General features: G+C 43.1%; 1 protein-coding gene across 2 annotated transcripts in view; it reads right to left on the reverse strand.

Moving 5' to 3' along the window:
* The window catches only part of nod2 (nucleotide-binding oligomerization domain containing 2), a 45578-nt gene extending 44285 nt beyond the window's left edge, over positions 1–1293 (reverse strand). For both annotated transcript variants that reach the window (XM_048547073.2, XM_059651667.1), the window contains exon 1: positions 802–1293. The gene's annotated coding sequence lies outside the window, so the exon portion shown is untranslated. The remainder of the gene's footprint in view (positions 1–801) is intronic.
* Between the last annotated feature and the right edge of the window lie 5419 nt (positions 1294–6712).

Genomic DNA, 6712 nt, shown 5'->3' on the forward strand with positions numbered 1-6712 from the left:
AAGGTGCCTGTACACTGCTCTCAACGGCAATAAGGGGTGGGTCATAAATGCATCGCGTATGTCTTTCTTTAATAAAAAGATAGTCATTCGCTCCCTACCAGCTAGATTCTTTGCCCCAGTTTACAAAATGAACGCATGCAAACTCGATTTAGTTTCGATTAAAGATGGCATACTTTCACCCCTCAAATTAAACAGGGTGAGGCTCAGTTTACTTTCACCTACAACCTCATCTTCAGAGTTCTAGACAGATTGAGCTGCCATGAAGCTGGAAATTGCTGTATGTAAATATAATCTGGTATAGGCAAGAAATGCCTTTGGTTTGTTTGCTGGATAGAATCAAACAAATCACTGTCCGCTTGTTTCTCGATATGCCACTGCACAGAAGCGAACAGCTTCACTATGTATGTATATAAAGATTTTTTAATCAATAAAGTATATTTTTGATATTAAAAATGCTATTTCGAAACAACCCTAAATAAACATAATAAACATTTTTTTCTGCGTATGTTAAATCCTCCGGAGGGCCATCACGCTGAGCTACCCAGCAAAGAGTAGTTTCGGTTTTATTCGTCTAATCCGAACCCAGCATCAAAAACATTACAAAAAGGCTCTTTCCTTCAAAGAGCAGAGCAGCGCTGAGCAGTGACAGGATTTTACAGGTAGATAACTCCAGGTGTACTTCTGACTTTGTGTATGGTATCGCTAGCACGTTTTTGAAAGTTTCACATCCCCGTCAATAGCAACGCAGGAAGTTTTCATAACGGCATGTAATAAATGAGTACAGTGGAACCTTAGGGGTACCTTAAGCAATGTTCTCATCACATCTCAAATTCCACAACAAGGCTCGTGGAATGTGAGGTTCTACTTTTCTGTGCTGTTCCCAGTTGCACACGGCGGCTTCGTAAACTCACAAATGAACTTCCCTTGTGGTGTAGATGCCGGGGGCAGTCTGAGAGCTGCACCCTTTCCGAACTGGTGCGGGAGGCTCAATGCTCAGTGGCTGCTGGCCCAGAAACACAATTAACAACATCAGATAATGATCTCCGTCTCCACTTCCTTCTGGCGCGGAGAGGTACTTCCACCCGTTCTAAAACATCCCGACGTTTCAATAGGCAAGGCTAGTGGTGTTTCACAAGGCGTTCAGGTCAGAGGGAGGCTGAGTCATTCCTTAAGATCATTCTAAGACCGTCAACATCGTGTCAGAATTCAGAAACTGCCCTTTCTCTCTCTCTCTCCAGTTTCTGGCCTATATTAGTTGTGAAAGAGGAAGCTGACATCAGATAACCCGAAGGGCGTCAGTCTGTCGTTGTGCAGAAAAGACAAGTCAACACTTCCGGCAGGGGAAGCAGATTTTTGGAACTGATTACTTGCTCTGAGGAGTTTCGATTTTTGTATCCAGCTGCAGGATTTACAGTATTTTTGTAATATATAAGCTGGCAATAGGTAGGCATGCAAGAAAAACTGAGCATGAATGAATAGGACATGGTAGCTTAGCTTTTACTGCATGGAGAAATACTCCTATTCTGGCACTCCCCGACATTTCAAAGCACCAGAATTGAACCACCAGAGATGCTTTTGCAGGATCTTTCAAATCCCGTGGCAACATAGGTGGTTCCACAGCAGCATGCTCTCCCAAGCCAACAGGCCCAGAATTGAGGTACTAATTATTCCAAACCAGCTTGACTGGACAGTCCATGTCCTTCATAACCTAATGCCAAACTCCCAAACAACTGCTCTACTCAGAACGCATTGTGGTATGGTAACCCAAGGAGGGCTGCAGAGGTCAGACAAGCTGGCCAGTTCACAGGATTCCGAGTTATACAGTCACACAGCGCGGAAACAGACCCTTCGGTCTAACTCATCCATGCCGACCAGGTTTCCCAAACTAAACTAGTTTGCCTGCATTTGACCCATATCCCTCTAAACATTTCTTATCCATGTACCTGTCTAAATGTCTTTTAGATGTTGTAACTGTACCTGCATCTACCACTTCCTCTGGCAGATCATTCCACAGACTACCCTCTGTGTGAAAAAATTGCCCCTCAGGTCCCTTTTCAATCTTTCTCCTCTCACCTTAAACCTATGCCCTCTGGTTCTGAACTCCCCTACCCTAGGAAAAAAGACCTTGGCTATTCACCTTATCTATGCCCTTCATGAATGGATTAACTTCTCTATGGTCACCCCTCAACCTCTGAATGTCCAGGGAAAAAGTCCCAGCCTATCCATCTCCAGGTCCCAGCCTCCGGTCCCAGCAACATCCTGGTAAATGCTTTCTAAACCGTCTCCAATTTAATAATATCATTCCTATAGCAGGATGACCAGAACTGTACACAGTACTCCAATAGTGAGCACCAACATCCTTACAGCCTTACCATAATGTCCCAACTCACTACTCTGAACGATGAAAGCTAGTGTGCCTTTCACCCTCTTCGCCACCCGGCCTAACTGTGTCACTACTTTCAAGGAACCATGTAACTGAATCCCTTGGCCTCTCTATTTGACAATACTCTCAGCGCCTTATCATTAACTCTATAAGTCCTGCCCTTGTTAGTCTTACCAAAATGCTACACCTCACATTTATGTAAATTAAACTCCATCTGCCACTTTGCGGTCTTTTGGCCCAGCTCAGCTTTTAAGACCTCACCCCTTTCATAACCTATGTCACTGACACAATTTGTACCATGACCACTGGATGTTTACCCTCACCCTCCAGAATGTCCTCTAGCTGTATTGAGACATTCTTGATCTTGGTACTAGGGAAGCAACGTACCATCCTGGAGTCTCGTTTTCTGCCACAGAAACACATGTTTATTCCTCTTACAATTCAATCCCTACAATTATTGCATTCCCACACTTTCTCCTCCTTTCCTGTGCAGCAGAAACAACTGTGCTGCAATAAATTTGGCTGTTGCTGGTTTACCCTGAGAGGTCAATCCCCCAACAGCATTCAAAGCAGTATATCTGTTTTGCAGTGGAATATCCTCAGAAAATTCCTGTGCTGCCCACCTTAGACTAAGATGGATGCAGACTAAACAAAAGAGATTTTGAATAGCAAAGTTGGAGCGGCTAAAAGTGGGAAGATAGATGGAAATATGGAGAAGCTGAGGCAAGATTGAGCAATGAGCACTTTGTGACCACAGAATGCTTTGGGCATGACCTTGGTAACAAACATTTCCCTAAGTAAACGCCTTCAGTAATTGGCATGAGGAACAAACTTTCATAAAACCATAAAGCAAAACTGATACAAATGTGAACATTCTCAGATTACTATTTTTGGCAGCTTGGCACTCACCTTATCAACATTGTCCTCTCATTCTGGTTATTTTATCAAGTATGGTTCAGCAAGCAGGAGAGCATCCCATTAACATTCAAAAGTCACACAAATGTCACTTTTCTGAAGAAGGGTCCCAACCTTCATGGATAGGGTGGATAGGTATGATGCTGTTTCCCAGGGTGGAGGGGTTAATTACTAGGGGACCCAGGTTCAAAGTGTTGGGACATAGGGTGAAGGGGAGTTTAAAGGAGATGTGCAAGGCTAGTTTTTCACAAAAAGAGTGATTAATGCCTGAAATGCTCTGCCAGAGGATCTGGTGGAAGCAGACACAATAGCAGCATTCAAGAGTCACCTGGACAAATATATGAAAAGGAAAGGGAGAAAGGGATATTGGATCCTGTAAGAGAAGACAGTTTTATATGGCAGGGAAAATGTGTTGGTGCAGGTTTGGCGGGCCGAAGGGCCTATTGCTGTGTTGTATTGTTCTTTGTTCTTAACTTTGTTTATTACCTGAAACATATTGTTGAAAGAAGACATATTTTGTGGAAGCTTTTCTTTTTGCACTCATCAAGACAGTTTGCACAATGTACCAGATTAAATAGAAAACATCATTCAAAACGAGAATGCTAATTGGTTGGCAAAATGGACTCTATTTGATAGAGGTGTTGTCATGGAGAATGTACTAGTTAATAATGACTGTAAATTAAGTCTCAAGATTTATTTATATTTTAAATAAGCTGCTTTGGATACCAGTATTCCATCACCAAGTTACTCGTTGTTAACATGTGCATAGTTCTTGACACTGGTCTGGCTTCCCAGAGTCAACTCTCAGAGTGCACAGAACCTCTAACAGTGATAATGGGAACTGCAGATGCTGGAGAATCCGAGATAATAAAGTGTGAAGCTGGATGAACACAGCAGGCCAAGCAGCGTCTCACACTTCTGTTTGTACCTGTCAGGCAAGGCTTCCTGGTTGGACCAGATTAACAGCCCCAGTCAGAGAATTCATATTCTTTGAGATTCATTTGGCTGAAACATGTTACAATCATTTCATGTTTGACTCTGAAATATTTTTATTCATTTTTGAGATGTGGATTGTTGCTGGCTGGCCAGTATTTATTGTCCATCCTTAGTTGCCCTTGAGAGGGTGATAGTGAGCCGCCTTTTTGAACCACAACAGTCCACCTGCTGTAGATTGACATTGAGAGGCATTATGAAAAGTTTTGCTTTATCTTTATAGGAACGTATTTGCCCTGTACTGCTACCAATTCGTCCTTGAATGCCTCCCACCGATCTGACACAGTTTTATCTAAAACGAACTGCTCCCATTGCATTTGGCTACCAAATAGTACAGCAAAATAACCGTTTTCTGGTTTAGAACTTTAACTGATTCCTCAAACTTGTTTTTTGTAACTATCTTAAATCTGACTGAGTTATGATCATTCTCTTCAAAATATTCCCCATTGACAAGACTTCTGTCTGCCCAAGCTCCTTTCTAAATATCAAGTCAGAACAGTCCTTTCCCTTGTTGAATTTCCAACGTACTGGTTTAAAAGTTCTCCTGTGTGCAATTTAAGAATTATTCTCCCTCTCTACTTTGCACATTACCTTAGTTAATATTTGGATAATTGAAATGCCCTACTCTTAAGGCCATATTAATCATACACTTCTCTGAAATTTGATTGCGTATTTGATCCTCTTTCTCTCCCTGATTAGGGATGTATACTGCATGTCCAGCAGCGTGTTTGGTCCTTTAGTTTTTTTTTCCGTCTATCGATACTTTTTTTCTTTATTCATTCACAGGATGAGGGTGCAGCTGGCTAGGCAGCATTTATGCCCATTCCTAATTGTTAAGAGTCAACCACATTGCTGTGGGTCGGGAGTCACATGTAGGCCAGACCAGGCAAGGGTGGCAGCTCCCTTCCCAAAAGGGCATTAGTGAACCAGATGGGTTTTTCCTGACAGTCGACAGTCATCATTAGATTCTTAATTCCAGATACTTATTGAATTCAAATTCCACTATCTGCTGTGGTAGGATTCAAACCCAGGTCCCCAGAACATTATCTGGGTCTTTGAATTAACAGTCCAGTAATAATACCACTTCGGCCATCGCCTCCCCTAAATGGCCTCATTTATTGGCCTATCTCAAGAACTGGGCAAGTTCTTCAGCTCTTACCGGGTCTCCTGGCCTGACTCTATCTTCACCATATATCAACATCACATTGATGTAGCCAGGATTTCATGCAACTCTGCGCCATTCCCCTGGGGATGAAAATCGAAACCATGCATTCAAGTGTTTACACTCACCAACACAATGAAGTTACAAAGAGGCAGGACAAATTAAATAGTTTTAAAAGTCCAAATAAAGTCTTTTTTATGTATGTTCGGTGGATTGATGTCTTGGATCGTTTCACTCAATTGGCTGGATGACTCATTTGTAATTCAGAGTGATGCCAACAGAATGGGTTCAGTTCTTGTATTGGCTGAGCCCATCATGAAAACCCTGCCTTTTCAACCCTGTCCCTTGCCTGAGGCATAATGACTCTTAGGTTAAACTCACCACCAGTTGTCTCCATGCGATCCGCTGACTGAAGCATATGAATCCAGCTAAACAGGACTTGGAGAGGGCTGCACCCTGTAACACAGATTCTTCACAATTGCCCTTGCCTTTGCTACCTGTTGTTGCTGATCTAGAAACTGACTTGAACTCATTCGGTAAAAAGCCAACAGTGTGAACATAGTAGACTAAACAGCTACTTTACGATTTTAAAGCCAAAGAATGTTATCTTGACAACAGGTTGGGACACAGGATGACTGGAAGATGATGCTGGAATATGTAAGGAGAGGGGTGCCTGTCACCTGCTCTCCACAATGCCATTTTGCCTAGAAAGCTGGCAGACAGGCTACTCAGTGAGAGACCAATTTAGCTGCTAAGGAGCTGCCATCACTTGGGTTGACCATCCAGTGAAAGCCAGCAGCCTCGCAGTAGGCTCCAGGGGAGGGTCAATTTCCTGGCCCACAGTGGGGACCCTCTGGCAGTAATGGCTACGCACTGTGGAACCACCTGCCGTCACTAAACACCCTCTAAAATCCAGGTTTGATTCCTGCCTTGGGTGACTGTCTGTGCGAAGTTCTCCTTGTCTCTGCATGGGTTTCCTCCAGTTGTCCAGTTTCTTCCCATCATCAAAATGCAGATGTATTAGGAGGACTGGCCATGCAAAATTGCCCCATCACATCCACAGTTTTACAGGCTAGGTGTGTTAGCTGTGGTAAATGCAAGTTCAGGGATAGGGTTGGAGCATGGGGGTCATGTTTGGAGGGTCTGTGCAGATTTGATGGGCCAAATAGCCTCTACTTGCACCATGGGGATTTGTTGATTCCAGAACAGATTTGATTATTGTGTAAAATATTGACCATTTATTCACTGTAAATGAATCT

Source organism: Stegostoma tigrinum, chromosome 16 (genome assembly GCF_030684315.1).
Source record: "Stegostoma tigrinum isolate sSteTig4 chromosome 16, sSteTig4.hap1, whole genome shotgun sequence".
NCBI lineage: Eukaryota > Metazoa > Chordata > Chondrichthyes > Orectolobiformes > Stegostomatidae > Stegostoma > Stegostoma tigrinum.